Source organism: Anser anser (genome assembly GCF_964211835.1).
Source record: "Anser anser genome assembly, chromosome: 13".
NCBI classification, from domain to species: domain Eukaryota; kingdom Metazoa; phylum Chordata; class Aves; order Anseriformes; family Anatidae; genus Anser; species Anser anser.
The window spans coordinates 2,666,515-2,690,190 of record NC_139734.1 but is presented as its reverse complement, the minus strand read 5'-3'; the positions used below and the strand labels follow the sequence as shown (position 1 = coordinate 2,690,190).

Genomic DNA, 23,676 nt, shown 5'->3' with positions numbered 1-23,676 from the left:
TCAAACATACAGCAAAAAGCCCACTCAGAACTTCTACTGAATTAAAAAAAAAAGTCTTGAAAGAAGAAAATATGCCAAAGCCACAGCTACAGTCCCCCCAGCCCCCAATCTATTTAAATTCAGGCCAAAAGTTTATTTAACTCGAGGCAAAAAAAGAAAAAGGTTGCTGGTCTTACTACAAAAGCCTGGTGAGCAGAGGAAGCTCCTGTGCTGATACAACACAGCTGCAGGCCTGCTGCAGCCTTGCTGTCAGCACTGCAGCTCCAGGGGCAAATGCTGCACCACTGATTTCTCTGGGACTTCTAAGCTGTGGTGTAAAAGAGGTGTGATCAAATCATTCATTATCTCAGAATTTGTCTTTGAAAAAAGATCTCAAAAACTGATGCTAATGTCCCCAAAGGCAGAGGTGTCAGCAGCAATGAGCATTGCTACAAAAGGTACTGTGGTGAAAACCTGCTGGGGGTATGCTACCTGCTGCCCGACTTTATTTTCACTTTGATATTGCCATATTCACTTATGAAATTCATTATGCTGTATACTAATTGTCCCGAGATCCCAAATTCTCAGAGAAGAGACATCATGCTGGTGCTTAAACTGGCAGGGAACTAAACAGTGCATGAAAATGGGCTGCCCTGCGCGTATTGCTAAGCCCCAGTGGTATTTCTCAGGCCGGGATTTGCACATGTTGGCTTAAGTGCAAAACCTGCATGGGATTCTGGTTTGTTTTAGTCAGAGGCATGGACCTGACCAAACCGTGCAGCTTTCCGATGCCCTGGTACAGGAGGACAAGGGGGGATGTTGGAAATGGAATCACTTTCCCCCTCTCCCCAACTTCGTCTCTACTAAACAGACCCCAAGAAATGCCCAAAGATATGTGCAACCATAATGGTAAGCCTTCAAGCAAAGAGCCTATTTCAAATGAGCTTAGAACTCCATCACCGCCCTCTAGTTTCAGTTTTCTGACCTATGCTTTGCAGGCTGCAGAGGTCCTGCGCAGTTATCTGTGTTATTTCTATTGGCACAGGATAGATCTTCAAGTAAATGCACTGCACAGCCTACACTTAGAGTGATTCACCTTCCCTCCAGTCTTCCTGGCTTCCTTCACTGGCAAAAGCAGTCATTTTGCTGACATGATCCTAAATTTTCTCCTACCTGAGGAAATCATCTTGTCTACTGTTGTGCCTAATTCTACCAATACAAGTACAAAGCAACCAAGGTGAGAAGATCTATAAAGCTAGTTAGTTATTTCGTGATTTCTAAATCACTTTTAATCCTACAAAAGTGGGTTAGGTCAGAGCAGCTCGAATGCTTTGTTAATGATCCATGTGTGAGCAGTACCATCCACAAGACTGTTTCTGGACAGAGGGTGCTACAGTCAGAAGCAAGCAATTTCTATTACAGATGGGTGTTTTTCATTCCAGACTGGCCAGTTATGATAAAATGCAGTGACATCTTAAAAGTCCTCTTCTGATAAAGATTAAAAAAAAAAAGCATTTTCAAGTCTATTCTTCAGAAAGTACTTATCTCCGAAGGTAAACTATTATGCTACTGTGGAAGTGCCAAATTAAGAATCCATTTCATGTGCAATCAATGGCCAACATGCCACACCGTCCCCACTTAGGGAAAGCTGTTTCCCTAGTTGCTTTTTACCATTTGTAATTTCTCTTGGCTCTTTATTTATTTTTTTTTAAACTGCATCTGCAATAGAGCTACACCAGAAAGGCTCTGATCCTCACAGTGCCTTCGAGTGCTATTCTGTCACATATAAGATCGTTCTGAAATAACCCTCCTGTAAGTAAAGCTTCTTCCTAAAGCACCTATAAACCTTACAGCCAGGCAGGCATTTTAATTTATTGATGCTACAGCTGTGTTTAGAACTACCAAGTATTCTATATCATTTAAGGTAACAAGACTGATGCAAGCTTCCAATGGAAAAAAATAGTCTAATTCCATAGAATATTATACTACAGTAGATAAGCAGATCTTTAAGGACCATTTTATACACTAGGAAAATATGTTCCAGGACAGTAAGCAGGGCTGAAGTACTCTAGAACTAACGCCTCCTCACAAAGGTCAGTTATAAGAAAGATATAATGAAAGCATATAAGAGGTAAATTACTATAACTCATGAGATTTTCTGCTGAACAGAACAGCAGCCATGTTACCAGGGATAACTGCATACTAATTTTTTTTCCATGTTCAAAGTTGATTGAAAGATTTTTTTTTTTTTAAAAGTACACTAAACGGTCATGTAATCAAGACCAATTTTTACCCACTCTATAGGAACTGAGCCCTGCGAGTAAATTGGTTATATTTCTGCTAAGACTATATTAAATAGGGCCAAACTCCTTTGTGACTGGCAATGTGTCTCCCATCAGAGGCTGCATTCTGCTGAAATGCACTGCTTTCTAGGCAATGAGCCGAGGAAGGTCAGAGCCCATAAGAGGGTCTACTCCAGAAGAATGTAACCCCAATCATTTACGCTGCAGCCCTGCCACCGCACATATTGGAGTTGCCCAGTAAGTGAAGAGCTCATACAAATAATCGTTGCTTTTCTGTTGAGCAGCATGCATTTCCAATTTCTCTTTTAGTATCCACAGCTGTGCAGCAAATGCAAGGCACTTCATTTATCAGAAGACTACAGTGCTGACAGAGGTAGTACAACCAGGCAGCCTCCTCCATCTGTTAAATATATTCCTCTTTTTCCCCTTAACTTTCCTTCTTCCTTCTGCAGGATGGAGGAGCACAAGAATTTTTATGCTAAATATTTTGGCCATGTATACAATTTTTGCCCTATTCTTCTCTAACTGACAAGTCAAATTCCCCATGTCAGACCAGCACAGTCATTTATGCCACTCATTGTTTGCTCACAGAAGTATCTATTGAGAATATAATACAGTATTGTCAGATCAGAATGACAGCTGATGATAATGCGAGTTCCTCTGTATCGTGGTTGCCAATATTATAGTTTAGCATTTGTTGGTTTTATTCTTGAGGGAAAAAGAGCTGGGCTCCTACTTCAGACTGCAGCTAGATTCAGTTTAAGAAGCACATAACTCAAAGACAAATAAATACCAAAAAAAAAACTTTGGAAGAAATTTTGAAACAAAGATATGGATGATACATTCTAAAGGTCAATGACTGAAAATCCCAATATGCACAAAGACCTTTCAAACAGTTTGGTTTATGATTTTACTGGTTAACAGGGAGGAAAAAAATCAGTTCTTACTGCCATTTCTGAATCATAATTCAGCCTACAAACATAGCTCATGTTTGTGGTTAATGCCACCATAAGGTACTGAAGAAGGAGATTTATTGTTCAACCTGCAGATTCACATAAGATTATGATCCATTCTCAGAGTGGTACAATTTTTTTGCACAGAACTAGAACCTTCCTCAGCTGTTGAATTTTCTGCCAGTTGTTCTGTAGTAAAAAGGAAAAGCACGGTAAGTAAAACCAAACCAGGACCATCTGCCTCAACAGTAGCCCAGCTGTCCCACTAGCTCTGCACAAAGCTTCCTCTCCCTTTCTGTTCTCTACAGCTTGCCCTTACTTCTCTGGCAACCACAACATGACCCAGTTCTCCCACAAACCAAGAACATTGAAAGGGAACAAAGTTGGGAAGAGAGTAACAAGCATATGGTCAGATTTCATCAGTTGTAACATAAAACCAAAACAGTCAAAAAAAACTGGGGCATATATAAGAGAACCCACCACTGGCAAACAAAAATCAATTTAACCTAGTTGGGCCACATTGAGTACTGTGTGTACTAATGCCATTTTTCCCATATGACATTTTCCTCTTTAGCTCCTTATTGCCATGACAAAGAGCAAGAATTATGAAACATAAATAAAAAGTGAAATTTCAAGTAGACAAAATACTGTCGTGTTCTGTCATCTGAGGAAGGCTACACAGGCAAGCCAGTCATTGATATAAAGCTATTAACTCAGGTGAAGAGCATGGCTATAATAGAAATTTTCTAGTTGTTTTGCACAGTAGGGGAAAAAAAGCTTACTCTTAGGAAAGTTTTTTGGAGACCGCCTTGCTATACTGCAATTTTATGCTTGCATTTCTCACCATCAGAAGTGATTCAACACCCACGGGATTAGTTCCCCTTCTCCATTAGCCCATCTTTAAAGATGTGGACAACAAAATGCAATGAGCTATGGCATACTATAAACAAGCCTGTATTCTGTTCCTTTCAGTCTTCTCCATTTCAGCTTCTGACAAGGCAGCTACTTTCTGGCTGCGGGCCCTCTCTCCTGGGAGAGCAGCAGCACAAAAGCTAGCAGCAACACCTGGGCTGCAGCTGAAGTGGACCCTGTGGTTTCCTGGTGCTCCTTCAGCACGCTGCATGCTGCAGGTATGGCCACAAAGGGAAGGGATCAAGGGTCAGTGCAGCAGAGGGTAGTATAAAAAGGCTGAATTTGTAAGCAGCTGTAAGGCAGGAGACACTTTCTGAATACAAATTAATGAGCCCTGTCAGAATGGGGTTAATTTTTCTCCTGTACAAAAAAACAAAGAGCAGGGAAGACAAACCTTAGCTCTAACCCAGAACAGTGGTTTGTGTGTTTATGTTCCTCAGCACCTTCCAATCACCAGCAGTACCACAAGGCTGCAGTCATCCCTCTCCTGATTTAGAGCTGTCAGAGCAGCACAACACTTACAGGCATTCATGTAAGTTTGGTGTCCTCACATTTTGCTCATCTTCACAGCAGTATAGACTAAAATCTTGTATGTGAAAGTCTTAAATATGCCCATAGATGTTTTTTTTTTGTTTGTTTCTTTTTAAATTAAGTCACCCTAATTACACATATGGTTATCACAGAAGTCTGTTAACAGCCAGCCTAACGCAGGCATCACATGCTGCTTTCCAATTGCTCTGGTAAAAGTCGCAGACCATTGCCAGGATGGGATGCTTCTAGTTGCATTGTTTAGATAACCCACTCCATGTTTTCCTTTTAAATATTTGGTAGTACTTCACAGATACGTCACAGTTACTTGTAACTGACAAAGCCAGCAAGTCTTGCTTTGTCATATGGCTTCAGCACTATCTGCACGACAGCCGGGTGTGTGGATACATACTTGGCATTCATTCCCGACAGAGCCACTGCCCCTTCTTCAACATACAGGAACCTATGGAAGCACTGCAAGCTTATCTTCCAGTTTAAGGGTAGATATACCCTAAGCATCCGATCTGGACACAGAAGAGTAAAGGTGACTTACCTGGAAGATGCAAATAATTTTTAATGGTGAGTTTATTATTTATACCTGCAAAACCAGGCTTAGTTGATAGCAATCAACCTGTCAGAAATACACAGGTAATATTGTGAACGTGTAAGAGGAGAGAGCATGGTACAGCAGTGCCAAGTGTTCATGGTTGCTTGGGAGAGCTTTCAGAATGAAGCTGAACACACCCCATGCTTAAAACTTCATGGAGCCTGCACGCATGAAGTGGTCCATTAAGCATATATTCCTGATTAAGCTTGAAGAAAAAGATGTGTCATTTTCCAAGCAAGTTTCCCAGGGTACAGCCATACACATTTTTGCTCTGGAAGTGACAGTACTAATAACATTCTCTAATATTACTAAGAGCATGACTAACACCAGGTTTTTGATAAGCTCTGAAGCTCACATGTTGCAAAATATCTGTCTCCAGAAAGTCAAGCCAGGAATGACTGCATGATTAATGGAAAACTGGTGTGTCTGAATGAACCTTTAGCAAGGATCTAAAGATGACGACTCCAATAATACACTGTAAAGTTTAATCATTTTTTTTTTTTTTTTAAACACAAATACTATTTTGCCTTGCTACATGTTTTTAATAACTTCCAACTCTGGGTAATTTTTATGCCCTGAGCATTCAGCTTTAAGCAGTTATTTCTGTGAATAGCTCAGCTCGGGCAATTACAAAATCAGGTAAATGTGTATATGCAGAGCTGATTTAGCATGTAGTTAATTTCTTTTTCACTAATAGTTCTTATTTTTCCTCTTAACGTAGATATACAGCAAGTTCTGAGGAAAAAATGCAGATTTCAGAAACTGCTTTTTTGCCTTGATTTTAAACAGCTACAGACTTGTGGGACAGAGCTAGTTGTGTCCTTACCCTGTCTCATCCACAGTCCTGCCAAGCTTAATGAGAGCTTTCACATACGTATTGTGAAAAGATAAAATCACAGGTAGTCTTCTTCACTAGTCTTCAGAGGAACATGGACCAGAACCTCCTACATTAGCACCAGCCAGGAAAAACCCAGGCTGGGCTGGGCATCCTGACCATCGTGGCCTGTTGCACTCATATATCATTTGCTAGCATACAAGCTGTTTCCAGTTAATAGCTGTTCTGACATTTTTCATCTACCACCGTACTATCAGAGGAGCTCAACATGATAAGAATTTCCCCAAGTAGTTTTTTCCAGAGAATGGATGTATTTATTACCAACAAGGATAAAAATGGCCAAGTTTTTTCGTTAAATAGCTTTGATTGATAAAGCTTGACAGGTCTTAGCATGTCTGTTTACTTCAGTTTATGGTAATCATTTGATTCTTCTCTGTCATACCCAGAAAGCTATTTTAAAGCATAAGACTTCTAGTGAGCTCTGAACCTCACAACAAAAATTGATTTTAGCACATACAGTACTACTGGTGTCTGATGCTGATGAATTACCCTGCTAGTGAAACACAACTTCCACTAAATCAACAAATAGTTTGCTATAAAAGCCGTAAGATTCACTCAGTTCCTACAACAAAAGCTCCCATTTCCTCTTCATTAGTCCTTGTAAGCAAGATTCAATAGATAAAACCCCTGCTAGCTAGCCTTACGCTGCTCTTAGCCATTTTGAAAGGGGGGGACAACCCAGAAGTTAATTTAAGTTGTATGACCCAAAGAGTCTGAAGCCTCTATTTGAAGCTCTTTATTTTATGATCACAGGAAATTATGTGTTCACCTACTAATCTCCCTACACAGATTACTGAAAAGTAATATTTCAAGCACTGAGAATACTGCTGACAGTACCCCCAAAACCCCTCCAAAACAAAAGAGAGATACCTAATTGGAAGATAACACTTTCAACTGAATTCTGAATTATTTTTATGTTCTATACTACTCTCTCATTTTTAAAACCTACAATAGCTCGGTTTTTAAACATTATTATTTAATTTAAGGAAGACATACGCTGAGAAGTCAAAAAGACAAGAAAAAATAAACCATTAAGATTCAGGATTTGGAAACCCTTTCTGATGCAGCCATTTTGCTTCAGAGTGAAATGCAGCAGGGAAAACTATTGCTGAGACATTTCAGCCAACAAGGAGACGCGGTGCTATACTCTCTCATAGTCACTGAATATACTACCCCTATGAACAGGTGAAATATTGAAACTTAATTCATTGCTGTAATATGAAGCACAATGAGACAGAACTTTTCAAAATAAACTGGCAGAGTGCGTACAGTTTGCGTTATTCTCCCGACATACTCCATCAATAAGCTTAAGTTCTTTATCCAGTGGTTTTCACCTGGCTGCAATACTACCACTCCAGAATCAAAAGCACCTCAGACCCCCATTACCTGTATTCCCACTCAGTACAGATGGCTTCGTTCTTACCAGAACATCATTCTGGAAAGAGTTCATTTAGGCTGTGTCATCCAGAAACTTGCATCCATTTGCTTAGGAGCTTTCTGTTACTTTTAGTGACGTACATAGCAGGATCAAGTCATCTTTAAAACTACTTTCTCCTTTCGGTTTTTGATAATCTACTCAGTGAAACATTTCTTCCTCTAACTCCACATGCTGCCTTACTCAAATTGGAAAGAATCAGGATTTAAGTCAATAAGGCAGTACAAATAGTGTTAGAAACATATTTTACTAACTGTGAAAAAGTCAAGATGTACACTGAATGTAGATTAGTAAAAAGCCAGCAAACTTTGTTTATTGATCCAGCATTTACAGTTATAAAGTAATACTATAACAGTAACAGAGACTCACCTACGTCATGTGAAACTGTTCTAGCACATCAAAAAAAAAAGCCAGACCCAAAGAACAACAAAAATCTCAACCCTACCCTGATTTCTGAGTCTGATCAGTGGCTCTACCCCACAGGAAACAGCCAAGCATCACTCTGGCCATACAGCATCACCCATGTCACCTATCCTTCCTTGTTCACCAAAACCAGGAAAATTCAGTTCATCTACCACTTGCTACAGAGATATTGTGCTGACTTTCAGAGCCAGCATCACATGGTATTTTGTACGCCTTTTTTTTTTTTTTTGTGAAAAATGAAGGTTACGTTAGTTAACAAACCTCCAGTTTTAGAAAACAAAGAATGTGGTTGGTCACGTCCTATAACTGAGCCTGTTTCTTAACGACTGCAACAATTAAAGCAGCGCACACTAATACATCATGACAGCACAAGAGTTTACACTGAAAATGCCCAAACTCCACCCACAAGCTCTCCTGAGATGTTAGTTCCATTTTCTACTTCAGCATTTAACACACAAGGTTGCAGAAGATGTTCACGAGCTATTAAGATAGCAAGTCCACGAGGAGTCAGCCTACACAAAAAGCCATCAGCAATCCCCTGCACCATTCATTCCCCCTCTCAACTCACAGTTTTGCAGATAAGATCAGCAAACAAAGACACATGCTGTAAGCAGTATCAGTAGACCAAGGCTACCACACAACACAAAGCAATTATAGAATCTTAATTAACAAAGGTGCCTTCAAACAAGGGCATTCAGTCCCACTGACTCCTGAGTACGGTCAAGCCCCTGGTCCCTCTGAGCAGGGCACAAAGCCTCTGAAGAGCAGAGACATACAAACCCTTCTCCTATTCTGTACGGGGTTGAAGTTATTTCTTCACAGGAGCTTCTGTTGTGGAGATGATGATTACCCACAATAACTGCAGAGATTCTTTACCACTAAAGAAAAGGATAGCTACTAAACAAAGTAGTGCATATATTGCCTGCTCCAGGAAAACTATATTCTTCAGATTTAAGGTCCGTAGTACTTTCCCACCTATCACTCCCATTTGTTGTTAGCCTTTATGTCATTTCTCTTTGATCCCCTTTGTTGCTGCTGTTTCTTCACCTCGTGTTATACGTCTACTTATTTTTCTCATTAAAGCAGTAATCACCACATCATCACGAAAGCTGCTCCCAAACAAGCATCTCCAAGGGTCACTTTCTGTTATGCTCTAAGAGTTCTTGGCCCCACTCCCATCTGAGCACATTCTGCTTCTCAACTCGTACGTGAGTGAAATTTCACACCATTACCTTTCATACTGTTTGATACAAGCCAGTCTTAAGATACTACAGTGGCAAAACTCCTCTGTCCCTCTCAGCAGCACAAAGACAGCTCCCAGGATGAACAGGATGCCCAAATCTGCCAGGAGGGGAGCGCAGTGATGACAGGAGCCCGCCGAGGTATCCCCGCACCACTCAGCTGACAGACATACCTATTTTACACAAAAGCCACCCTGAGGATATTAACAGGAGCTACTCATCCATCAGACAGGCAAAAAAGGCCAAGTGTACCTCAAAGACTTGTGTCTAAAGGCTAGAAATTGCCAGAGAAATTAGTTACTTCTACTAATCAACCTCAGCAGCCAATTTGAATCTGTTAGTTTTAACTTTTCAATCTAAAACATGTTTATTGCTCTCAGTTAATCATAGGTTAGGGTGGGCTTTTTTTTCCTGAGATATTGATGGACAGATTATTCATTACGCCCAGTTAAACGAGCATTAGAGAAAGACGCCTCCCTCATCACCAAATCATTTCAAGAAAGCTGTATGGCCTGTGTTAGGCAGGAAGGCAGGCAAGATGAAAGCAAGTTCAGACTGGCATGCAGAGTTGGACTGGTACAGAACACACAGGACTCGGAGCTACAGATACTAGTAAAATAAATGGAGAAGGAATTAGTGGAGTAATTACAACATTCAAGCAAGGGGAAGAAGGTAGCAGCATGCCAGGGGTAAATGGCACTGTGCCCTTTATGATCAGAGGTGTAGAGTTCACGTTTCCTGCACCAAAGCTCATTGCAGTCATAGACCAAGGGTCCTTCTACAGCCAGCCTCTCTGCACAGATGTTCCCTTGCATCCTTAGGGCTCTGTAGAAATTTATGAAGCTGGATACAGGGCTCAAATGTCAGAGCACCTTGAACTACAGAGATCTTTGGCCATAGACTCTAACCAACAGCTCTGCCAACATCTCTGATATAAAATTCCTTCTAGGCCCCCCACTAAGAGGGCTGTTGAGCCTTTTTGCCTCTACCAAGGTCACTGGACCATGAAACATTTTTGGCGAGGTTCTCCAAAGCAACGAGGCTTACATTGTTGAGCTGTCAATCCATCTTCCCCTCAACTCTCGAGCGAACTGTCACCAAACTGATCCTGGAAGTGCTAAAACATAATTTTTGCAGAACTTGTAAGAATTTAACTGGAGAGGAGATGCATCCAGGTTAATGCCACACCACTAAAACAGTGGCTCAACTAAACTATTACAGGCTGCCTGGCAGCCAGCAGAAAGCCACGAGGCTCTGCACTTCCCTGCAAGCAGCAGCACCGAGCATTGCCAGGAACTATGCTTATTTAAGATACGAAATGGAGAAAGCTAAAGGACAAAACAAAGCTTTAAGAAAATGGCTCAATTTCACTGTTAATGGAACACGCACTGCTAAAGCAGCCTCTGTTTCAGTGTATTCACATCAGATAAGCAGGTTGTTGGAGTGGCACCTTCTGGAATACAGGATTTCAGGGTCACAGTCAAGACGTTCCAGTTGCTTTTAAGAATCAGGAGTGTGCATATCCCTTCGAGGAGGTAATAGAAGGAGACCAGATTTCATTTACAGAATATATTTTAATTTACTCCTATGATGATTTAAATGAGGCAAAAGTATCTTAGAATGATTCTGAAACTCCATTTGCCAAGCTCACAGAGTTCAAACCACTTTCCTTCAATAAACTGGTTATAGCTCTTTTTTAAATGTCATTATATTTAACATTTCTGCTTTGTTTCCTGTAGCATTAATCTCAGTTATTGACAGTCAGCAGCCATACTCAGGATGAAAGGAATTTTCTTGCTATGATTTAACACATTTCACATCCTGATAACTTTTTCTTCATTCCTGCTGTTTTAAACAAAACTAGCTAGAAGCACCATTTCTGTCTTACTTACAACTGCTGGCTGATAAAACAGAAACACATCCCAGGGGCAGTTTATAATGTTATCTGTCCCCAGAAATTTTTAAAACGATTAATGATTGTTCAGAGTTATATATAAGTATGAAAGTTTTGGTGTTCCTAAACAACAATTTCCCCAATTTCTAACAGCCCACTGCATACACATGACAATGCAATCAGCTGTAAAATTGCTTACAGACAAATACTTAATAAAGGGCTACCAAAGAAGCACTGATATATATTATCATCGTACTTGCATTTGGCTTTACTATTTCTTGTTTGTTGAAAAGAAGCCTTTTTTAAATGTTGGTTGCAACCCCTGAAGTGCTGTTTAATGAATTTTAACTTTAACACATTCAAAGGAAGGCAAGGAATGAATTTGCTAATGTAAGCTGTTTGTGCCTCCAGTTTCCTTACTTTGTGCCTTGTATCATCTCAGACCACAGTAAATCAGTAGACAAAGAGCAGCATTATATGAAGTAACTTAAGTTTTTTTTAAATCCTGCTACAGTTTTATTTGTACTGCACAAGCTTCCCAATATCCCTCTCTTCATGATTTGGTAGCAGTAGAGTTCACATCTGGGAGGAGGGACCAGACCTCATTTTTCCCTACAAGTTCCTCAGCCTCTGAGCTTCCATACCTCCATCCCTTTGTTCAGCTCAACAGTCCCTCAGATTATACCTTTGCTTTTAAGCAAGGTGCCAGTGTTACTAAAAGAAATGGAAGGTGTACAACGCAGTTTATATACAGGAAAGCACGGCAATTATTTGTATTGTCATATGCTACACACATACTGCAGCACGCAGCCTACCATACAAGTAGTTTGTTTGGGTAGTGGCGATAGCGTAGCAGAAACCAGCACAGGTTAATTCACTGCAGAGAAGTTGTGCACCAGGACAGCATTGCACCAAGCTACAAGGGAAAAAAGAAAAACAGTTCCTACCCCAAAACAGTTTATTTTCGTAACACAAGAGGTGGATACAAACAGATGGGAAAGGAGGAGGGAATAAGACGACACTCCGATCAGATCAGCCACCAAAGTGCTGTCGAGTCTTTAGGAGGCAACCTGCCAAAGACGAACTTTAATGAGATTTTTAAGGGGGTGGATGCTCATTAATTTTATGACAAAACACGTAAACATTTAAGGCTTACAAATACAGTTCACTACAATGAATAAAGGGCCTTTCTACTAAGAGGAAATGGAGTGGGTCCCAAAGTAGAAACTAAGCAATTGCTGTTGTCTTAACTAAGAGTAGAAAGAGTGGCTGTGCAACCTGCAAACCCATTCTCCAGATGCATGTGCAGGCCTTGTCCAAAGGACTGTGAACAACCCTGATGCTTCCTCACCCTCTCTTCTGGAGAGGAAAACATACACAAACAAACACAGCCCAGGATGGAATTGGTGGATGGAAAGCAGAACTACCCTGGTTTCCCAAGTGTATCACAGGCAGCTTCCTGACCCATCTTTTTAGTCCTGCTGCCATTCTACAGCCTGGCTCAAACAACGTCAGTGAGGATACAGTTCTTTATGTCATTTCGGTTGTCAGATTACCCAGATGTATCACTACCATGGACAGCAACTCCTATTTTAAAAGCAGTGTTTACAAACCTGATTCCCTTCACGCACTGGAGAAGTTTAACATGCCTAGAACTCTTAGAAAAAGAGATGTAGATTTTATACTTTCTTAATGAAAGGTTTCTACTAGACTCTTCCAGAAGAGCAGGATTTCTTAGAATCTGAGGTCCTTCAAAAATATAATCTGTTGATTTACAATATAAGTGTTGGATTATTTTTTTTTTTCAAACTGTAATTTTCAAATATAATGAAGACAATTCTTATTATAAAATCTAACATGATAGCTAGTAGTTTTTCTGTCCAACACAAGGTCATCACTACACACAAAGAAGCAAGATAGATTTGAGGCACTGTTCGCTTAAGGGCTAATTCTCATTCCAAATCATGATTAACAGGAGATCAAAAAAGAGTGATGTTGAAGAGAGTAAAGCAATTAAATGATAAAACACAAGTGGAAAATGAAAAGCATTTATAGCTAAATGAACACACACCAAGTGACCAATGGTTTCAGGGGATTAGACTCTCATGGTAATAATTACATATCAATATAATCAGCAACAGCAAATATTCACAATTCAATTGAAATGAAATGGCAGCACACAAAACTCCGCATCCTAATGGACATTCAGTCCATTAGACATATTAGACTTAGACACAGATACCTCTTTTGCCATGCAAATTCATTCCTTTTGAAGCATCCACAACACACAGTTTACATACTACAGCTCAGAGTAAGCAGCTCAGCCTCAGTTTTCCAAATTTTTCATTTTAAGATCAAAACACAAGTGCCCTGTGATTTGCCTGTTCCACAGTAACACTAATCAGAAAGCACTGTGATTGTGAAACCACGGATTAACAGTGTACTGACTTTCAGTTCTAGGTTGACCACAAACGGAGGACCATTTTCTTCGTTAAACTGAAGACACACTGCATCCTTACCATGCTATTCATTCATCCTCTTGACAGGTGTGCTCTAGCAAGAAGTGCTGCGGTCAGCTCAGCAGTACACGTATCACTGGCAACTTCCTCAGGGAAACACCCCTGCACAGCTCCAGGCATCACCGGACCTCACAATCTAAAAGAAAAATAGGAAGAAAAGAATCATTTCAATGTTAGATTACTAAGGAAAACATGTGCTCCAGAAAACAGTGTAAGAGGTTCATAAAACAAACTCAGTTTATTCTTGTCGGAAAAGAGCAAGGAACAATTTTGTACCTATCTGCCTTTGGGACGAGATCAAACTACACTGCTACAAACTACACAAACTCACACTATGTGAGATTGAAAACAAACACCAAAAATATTCCAGTTCTACCTGAACTGAAGTCCACGTTGAACATGGCATTACTACATCCTGTTTAGAGCATGAACTAGGAGCATGGTCCACACATATGTTTGTGTGTATATACACATACATAGATCTATATATAAAATCCCGCCTCCAGTTCCTTCATTAAAAAAAAAAAAAAGACTGTTAATCTAAAAGTCAAAGCTTTTAACCAACATGCTTCTTGCTTAGGAACTTTTCAGTTAGCTCTAGAATGGGAGTGAAGACTAAGAGCCTACTCACATCATCATTTGCAATGCTGTGCCCTTCAGCCTGTGGTTATTGCCCACTCAGTAGGGACACAGGGGTTAATTAGACTACGCTGCAGCTAATCAGGAAAGTCCAAGCTACTAAATACTTCTCACCTGCATGGAAGTTGCATCCAAATGCTGATGATTACAAACTGCTTTTATGAGCACTGAGAAGCTACAGAGCCTAGGATGCAACAGAGTAAGCAACTCAAAGCAAAATTGAGCCCAACACCCTCCTCATTCATTCTAATAGAAAAAAAATAAATCAATAGAAGGTAGAAATAGAAGCAGAAACCCACTGCTGCTGTCTCCTGTCAGCAGCAGAAAGAGACTCAAGTGGGAGCATAACAGTGAACACTAGAGGCAGAAGATGAGGCGGCAGGGAAAAGGAGGCACAACTTCACTAGCAGACAAATGTTGTATGAAGATGGCTGACTTAGTCAAGCCCAAAATATTTCCCTTGCTTTTTAAGCAAGGGCAGCATAAAAAATGTAACAAAAAACACAAATGAATGAAAATTATGTTCTATGACATCCTGCCCTGTTCCTGGCACTCATTTGTGTATGCCTCATCAGAGCAGACTGGGGCATGACACTGATATATCATTATCAAAGGACAAATCCTACTGAGTACAAGTGTCACCGGCACAAGACATCTCCCTCCTCTCTTCTTGAGCAAGTGACAGCAGAACCAGAGTGCTGTTTGCTCATCAAATAGGGCCAAGACGAGGAAATTTGTAGAGACAGTCACAACAGTGAAAGTGGCTTTAAAAACAATATATAACATGGGAAGGGTTGCAACGTAGAGCAGCTCTGGGGAGAGTGGCAGAGGGGTGCAAGACATGCACAGCTGCCCCGATGCAGGTGCATTACCGGTGGTGCCATTGCCCCACACGACCTGCTGGCTGCCCTACAAGGGTGATCAAGGAGTGATCAGCTCCTCACCTGCCTCCTCCTGTCCCCAGCCCTGTCCAGAGTGCAGAGTCCTGACCTCGGAGGCTGCCCAAGGTGCTCATAACCCTGCTGCAACCTGTTTTCTGTCCCATCTTTACTCTCACCTTGCCATTTCCCTCAGATGGTTTCATCCTTTCCTAATCACTTTTGGCCTTTTCTAATCTCTCCTCATAGAACACAAGCACGATTCAGTTGTTCCCACCCTAAAGAGCCTGACCTTCAACTATACTTTGCTTTTGCATTTCAACTCATAGCGTACTTTTTGCTTACTATTTCTGTACCTCACTTGGCATTTCTCTGCATTTGTTCTAACCAAGACGAATGACTTCACCTTGCTCACATCTCAGGAACACCACCACGCTCCTGCTGGCTGGTACGTGGTATGCAACTATACTGCTGCTCTTGAAATCTTGTTTCTTCCTCAGTCCTTCTCCTCTCACTTTTTAAGGTAATTCTTTGGTGATCTTAGGCAGATTTTCCTCAGCCACAGATTCTGGCAGGGCTCCATAAACATAACTTTGGCCTTTATTTTTTCCTTCTGTATCACTTTCCCCCAAAGAACACCAGCTGAAAGCTCACAGTTTGTCAGCAAAGAGAGGGGAGTTGAGTCAGAGATCCACTCCTCCGCTCTTTGGTTCTACAAAAGAAATTTATTTGCATTCAGAAGTCTTTGCCCAGCTTTGACTCACTTGTCTGAACACTCTGGCATTATTTCTTCAAGTCAGCACAGGGTGATTGTATTCAGAAATACAAAACAAGGCTCTCAACTATGGATAGATGGCATGCTAGTAACTTTAAAGTAACTAATAAAGTACCAATAAATACTTGTTCATGGAATAGCCAGCAGTGTGAATCAACACCTGAGTGACAATGAAATTTCAGAAAAGATTTCTAGCATAGCTTCAAGCTATGAATAACAACTAGTAGGAGGGTGCAAGGATGGTCTATTCCCAACTGGTGAACATGTCAAATTTAGTTTTAACAGTAGACAAAATGAACCAGCATTTCAGTGCCTCATTGCTCTGCATCATGATGTAAACTCATTCAAAAGAACCTTCCCAACTTAAGACTGGGGGGTGTGTATGGAAGCAATTTTCATCTCTCCAGAAAGCAAGGCAAGTTTTAAAACAGGGGGTGGAGGGAAGTCCTTCTGTGTTTCAACTGAAGGGGCATAAAAGCATCATAACAGAGTTAGATGCTGCTGTGAAACCTCCTACAATTAGTGTCTCATCCTCACCGCGAACAGAAGCCATCAGTTCCAGGGGAAGAAACCAAAAACTCATTGACGTCACATCCCTATCTAACAACTATGGAGCGATGAAAAAATAATTCAAGATGCAGCTTCTCAAGGAAAGAGAAATCTCTAACTGTGAAAAACAGACAAATTCTCTTCATTACACTTAGATGAAAATAGAGATCTGTACTTTTGCTCAGCTACCCTGAATCAAAAACAAGATTAAAAACATTTTGTGAAGGTATCAAGAGCTACAGTGGCAGAAAAACCTTGTAATTCAGTTACTGAGCTTATCACAGCAAATGGATTGGTGAAGCCATATCACTAAATGTGCTAGGAATCATGAAAAACTACAATGTCTGGAAGTGTTGGGTAATACCCCCCAAAAAAGCAGGATGTAACACTGAATTCGGTCACAGCAAGGCACTGCCAGCTGTCACTGGGTTTATGGGGCTTTTTCCAGAGTTCAGTGCTAGGACACAAATGGCACTTATCTTCTGCTTTCACAGTGACATGAAAAGTCACCCCAACTTCTCCAACAGATGGGATGCAATATGAGCAGCACTGCCAATCACTCAACTTCAAACTCTGATCTGAGGGCTTTGTGATTTTACCTGGACTTTGCATGGCACTCACTGTCCGAACAAGCCCCTTTAATGGACTCACTGGCACACCCCAGGTAACTAAACCCATGCTCAGAGAGCCCACTCTTTAGCTACTTCACTGCTCACAACTATACATGGACAATGACAAATAATGCGTTGATTTTTCTTTACACTTGCTAGTGTGACAAATGGCAGTCCTAACTCGGCAATATTCCTCATTGGGAATGAATTGCAAATTCAGACTGACTTCATCACTGACACAAGAGAACACTGCTTGCATTTTGGTCATCAAATCTAACAGAGATTTTCCCAGGACTGCAGCAAACAAATTAGATCAAGGTCCCATTTACAGAAGATGACACCTTTTCAGCAAAGGAAATGGAAAGGATCTATTTTTGCTGAGGCAGGAGCATTAACACTCATTCAGTAATGCGCAGCTCAGGACCATGAGCTAAGAAAAACGCGAAGTTTAACTAGAGATTGAACACAGCTTTGAGCTTGCAATGCTTTTCCTATCTCAATGAACTTTAAAACAGAACCAACTTTTTGGTACACTTCCCATCTAGCAAAATAAGCAAGCATGTCTAATTAAAGAAACATTTTCATTTTCCTCCAAAATCTACCCAAAATACATGTTTTTCCTGCCAATGTGATTATTATGAAAGATAAGAAGAACTTAGGCTCAGGCTCAACAAAGCTCCACATATGTAAGTTCCTGGCTTATTCCATCAGACAACTCAGAAACCGAAGTACAGATTTAGTTCGGCAGCACAACAAAGTATCTTGGTATCATTTGTGACACAATTGTTACTCCGACTGTAGGAAGCGCTAAGGTTATTAATAATAATCACCAATTCATTCCATTTCTTTTAGACTCAATGCCTAAGAATATGAATGGTTTAAAAGTGATGCTATAACAAAGATTTTAGGCTTCTTTAGATATTTGCTTTGCTAGAGAGTTCAGAGCTATGTAAGTCTAAACATTCAATAGAAACCTCCCCAAGGAAAGCTTGCATGCAGACTCTGAACAGAGTTTAGCAATGCTTGAATAAAGTCTGCAGCTCTCACCAAGACTGCCAAGCTCCCCAGGGCTGAATCACACCCACTGCTTTCCCTTCCATGAGTACTGTATCCACAACCTAAGAATTCAGAGAAGCTGCCAGAGGAACGTGTCAAACATCCTTGCTTTCTTTTTCCAATACTAGTACTCTGAGAAAGGGGACCTCTTCAGCAAGAGGACTTCATATCTCTGACACTCACGTTCCCATTTAAAGCATAAAGAAATTTTGGCTGTCTTCATGGAAGCTAAGCTAGATTCAGTTCACTCTTATTTTCCCCTAGGTTTGCTGGTAGCTCTCTTCAACCTCACAGAAGCTGGTGGCACACACTGCAGGTGCAAGGGCAATACTACCTGTCTGAGAGCAGATCTCTAAACACAGCACTTCCATGATTGTACTGTAAAGGACTGAAGAAGATTTGTTGAATCCTCGGTTTCCTTGCAAATAAATCAAATAAAAAGTAAAAAATATGAAAAGAGAAATGGCATGGGCCAGGAGACAGCCATGCCCTTAGCTGCTTGCATAGAACTTCCTGATAGCAAGCAGAAAGCAAGTCAGAAGTGCAGTAACGCTTCAGCATGTGAAGAACAGACACACCTCTCTCTCTGCACACACACGCAAATTATACAAAGCCCAGGGACTATTTAAACATCAAGGTTGGCTCAGACGTGCAACGTTCTGAAAGTATTTTGAGCCCTCTAGCGATGGAGAAAATTAGTGACCTGGCCGCTCTGCTCCTGGGAGTAGGAAAATATTTCTCACTACACTTAAAGATGAAGTGATGATAACACTTTGCTGACTCCTTAGGCAAGCAACATCTTTGTATTTGTTTGATCTACAAAACCTAAATTAGCTGAGCCATATATGAAAAGTGTAGAATTTATTAAACATTTCCCTTATTTTATTTTTATCTTAGAGATTGTATTACTTTTGGGAGGCGTTATGACCCTATTACTACCCTACTTGCTACCCTTACTTACATCTATTAATTGTTTATGAATTTCTAGGATGTCATTTCTTCTGATAGCATTGCACATCTTCTCAGAGTACTTCAGCTAGCCACGTGAAAGTAACAAATTGAGTGAAGATGGAAGCTGGCCACACAAACTTGGAAACAACACAGATTAACAAAACAACAGCTATTTTCTTCTTCTCCTGTTTTTCTAGCTTTTGACCTTAGTCAAAATGAAGTAGGTCATTTTCCTTTCAAATATTCTTGAGCAAAACAACCCTCCTACCAAGAGCTTCTGTCAACCTGCAGCATTTCCCATCACCTGATACCAGCATATGGTAAATCCTGGTCCGTAGGAAAGATTTTCTCTGTTGCTTTAAGCTGGTCTAGGCAGCATTCATGGGCTCATGGGACCCCTGGGAGCCCAGAGACCCAGAGCAGACAGAAGGACACAGCCAGGACATCTGCCTGCCGCCAACAGCCAGAGCAAGCCATGCCTGCCCCAGAAATGCCTGTGTGGCATCCTACATCCCAATACCTTTGGCAGGCTACAGAAAGGTGCTCCAAGAGGCTTTTCTTTTTTAAATGCTAACTGATCTAATTTCTCCTGGTAACCACCACATCGTACTTCTGAGAACCACATTTAATCCCTCCTATAGAAGTTAAGGCCATGATTTTCCCGAAGGCAGGAAAATCCATTGCATTTTAAATGCAGAGAGTGAGGCTCAGAGATGCACCATGTAAAAAATAAATAAATAAATCTGCTCCTTGAAAACAAGTTTTCAGCTCATGCACACTGGTAAAAGACCCCTGCTCCATGCTAGGGGACGGGGATGTTCTGGTCCACAGCCAGAGCCCCACAAGTTCCTCCAAAGTCAGTTTCATTAGCTGAAGGTTTTTTTGGCAGCTCAGTTTTGGAGTTAAGTAGCTACCACTGAAGTCTCACTTAAGCATTCAGTTTAATCTGTCCCAATGTGATTAGGAGCACACATTTGAGTGGAAGTCAGTGGACTCCTGCTGAAAAGACTTCTGAAAATCCCTGTATGAGACTTCAAAAAGAGCCAAGATATAAGTACTTGAGATTGGGGTGGGGAACACTTTTGGCCCAGGTAATGTTGCTAGCAACAGCTCAGTTAATAAAGGAGTAACTGCTAATATTAGATTCATATATATGTATATATATAGATAGATAAAAAGTGCTTCTTGGGATATTTTTAGTTAATTCACACAACATGAAGTGTGCCCCAGTAACTGTTAAGAATACAAGGATACTGACCCTTTGAATATTTTTGTTATTTCCAGACTAACCCATGTAAAATAGACTTTGGTCAGTTGCTATAAAATATCACTGTGCATTCCTTTTAGAGCACCCTTGAGGACAACTTCATGTGTGTAAGCAAACACTTCTCCTGGCTAGTCCTTGGTGGTACTAAAAGAAGCTGCCATTAACCACCTGGAAAAAGAGAATGATTACCTGTTTATACTAGACCTCATTAATTAGCAACACTGCTGAAACACTGCTGATATAAACACTTAAATGCTAAGCACTAAAAACAAAGCAAAAAAAAAAAAGAGCAAACAAAAAGGAGTAAGATGTAAGTAATAAGATAAGTAAGCATGTGAGGTGGACTATGTGCTGTGCCTGTTACCACAAAGAAGTACTGCAATGAAATAGGATGTTAAATTAGTTTCAAGAGACTGCAGTGATGCATGAAATTATTTCTCATGCCATGCTGCATAGATCCTTTCCCCATGGGAATGCAAGACTTCAGAGATAGCCACAGAAAAAGGACTGTTCAGAGGGGCTGCTAAAATCAAGTTTCCTAAAGACATGGGGCATGTGAACTTCACTAACTGCTTTATTCCTGAAACCCCAGTTTAAAGTATCAATAGTAGTGGATTTAAGTTTAGATCAGCTTCCATTAATAGTTTTCTGGATTTCTTTCCTGCAGCACCACACTGCATGGCTAGATTTCCAATCTATATCAAAACTTTAACTCATTTTCTATATTGCTACTGTACTGAAGGGTCAGGCAGAAACATGTTTGTTCCACAACCAGCAGGCAGTAACAAAATGAAAGCCCATAAAGAAGAGAACATTAAAACCACCTCTCAGCAAGTATTATGAATGTCTTTTCACATTGTTTTACTGGAAGAAAAACCTGCACACTTGCCTTGTTCTTGATGCAAGCTGCTCTTACAGCGTAGGCAGCGTACTGTAGGGAGAAGTGGGCAGCTGCTCGCATGAACAGTCACTACTGAAACGCAGAAGGAAACGACCACCTCCAGGATCTCCCCACAACAGCCCAACACAATTTGAAACACCAGGTGAGGAGGAGAGCTGCAGGTCCAAAGGGTGACCACGGTGAGAGGCAATGCACAGCAGCACAAGCTGGTCAAGATCCAGGACCTCGTGGTCCTGCTCCCCATCCTCCCACGATGCCTTTGCTCTGCAGCTCAGGCTTTCTTGCACTCTGCTGCCAGGACTGCAACAAGATCACAAAACCAAAGCACACGCATGCACACACACACACACACCCCTATCAAATGTAACAGAGCTAGGCTGCAAACACCCAAGTAGACCTGTGCTGATATCTTTGATGGCACTGGGCTGTGCTTGAGCTTACATCTGACTGGATGCTTGCATGCTGATTTCTGTTGCCCAGTACAAATACACCCTTGCCTCTCCTGCTAGCCTGAACCCTTGCTGTGCCAATGCTCACTTCTCTATAGCTTCTGGTATTCTGACTGCCAGTATTGGAGACAATTTTCCTTATCAAAACCATTTTCAGCATTGTTACACACTGTCCTTTTCCATTGCTGTTTCCAGACATGAACAAGACCCCTTTTTGGCACAGGTAACAATAACATAACAGCCTCAGCAATCAGATCTGAGTAGCTATTACTTCTAGGAACTGTTGTCACATTTAGCAAAAAATATGACCCCTCAAATGAAGCAGGAAGAGAGAATTGAAGCTTTTATCCTCCCCATTGGACTAAGCTGACACATAACCCAAGACATCCTTTTTTTTTTTCTCCTGCACCTGCAGGATGGTTGTTGATCAAATGTAAATCAATTCTTGGCCAGGTGTTAACTACGCATGGAGCAATGATCCCAGCTGTCTTGACGCCACCTCTCTGTGCAGAAATTGTGTTCTCAGTGAAGCTAAGGCCACTCCAAGTGAGAAAATAACCAAACAGGATCTATACAAGTAGAATAAGTTGGATTGAGGGCAGCCCTGAGGCTAGGCCTAATCAGAGGGTGTTTTGATGCCCCATGTTCCTGCACAGCCTTGTAAAAGTAGGGCATGGCAGTAGCCTAGAGGCTGGGGGAATTGAGGGGATGCAGTCCAGATGGTCCTTTGGGCAGGCAACTGGTTTTAATGGACTAGGAAATGAGCCAGCAAAGCTCCAGGTCAGTCAGGAATCGTCCAACAGCAAACTGAGCCCAAGAGACCAGAAGAGAAATAAAATACAGGAAAAGCAGAAGGCTCCTTCCAGCACTACGGATACATGCTGAACGCTCAGAAATTCAAGGTATATTTTGGAACATCCATAAAGTCTGATGAAGATTGAGGATTTGGTCTATATAGCACTGCCTTTCAGAATCTACAAGAACTCAGAGCTAAAGGGTGAAATTCAGATTAAATCCACCTGTTAACACAGATAAAGTTGATGGCTCAGATCAAAGGATCTGAGTAGTGAAAGAAAGTCATCAGTTATACTAGCCTTTTTACAACCTCTTATTTTTTTTAATTCCTCATTCTAAACAATCTTCAGCATGGCTAGACCTCAGGAATCCCTTCACCATTACCTTTAAAGGTTTTATAATGCTAATTAATAAACTCATCCACTTAACACTATTATTATAACCAAGATAGAATAATCTTTTAGGAAAATAGCAATATTAAGCGACAAGCATGAGAGATTCACTTCTAAAATATTCCTTAACGTCTGACAAACTCTCAGACACTAAGACTGGCTAGGCAGTCACTCACATTGTGCTCAGCTTGGATATTTACCCAGTTAAAGCTCCTGTTCTCCAGTAGCCCATTTTCCAATTTTGAGCAAGATGCAAGTGATTCAATTCTCCTTTCACAGAATCACAAAACTTCTGCAGAGCACAGCAGAATACCTGCTCTGAATATTTTCCTCACTGCACGTGGCCAACGACCTACAGAAAACTAAGAATGTGCCATCTTGCCAGGGAATCAGGAAAGGGTCAAATTGGAACAAGGTCAGTCTCCATTTAAACCTACCAAGTTTCCAATTCAGAGGAAAGGTTTAGACCAATCAACCCCATATTCACCAGCAACACAGCTGAACACAAAGAAGGCTACTGGCACAAAATCACTTGCATTTCATTAGTGCTCCCCTGGAACTCACTGATAAAACTGGATATCCTCTAGCATAAAGTGTTTAGGCACGATAGCATAACACACACACACTACACAACTCCACTAATGACTCCGTCCCTGAAACGTCTCACAGATTAAGAAGCCAGCTGTTGAAGTCACCCAATACTGATGCAAATTCAGAGGACCTG

The 23,676-nt window shown here is 41.0% G+C and overlaps 1 protein-coding gene across 3 annotated transcripts in view; it reads right to left on the bottom strand.

Moving 5' to 3' along the window:
* GRIA3 (glutamate ionotropic receptor AMPA type subunit 3) overlaps positions 1 to 23,676 on the bottom strand; it is a 402,836-nt gene that overhangs the window by 330,019 nt on the left and 49,141 nt on the right. For all 3 annotated transcript variants that reach the window (XM_083797757.1, XM_083797756.1, XM_083797755.1), the window contains exon 2: positions 13,690 to 13,825. The gene's annotated coding sequence lies outside the window, so the exon portion shown is untranslated. The remainder of the gene's footprint in view (positions 1 to 13,689; positions 13,826 to 23,676) is intronic.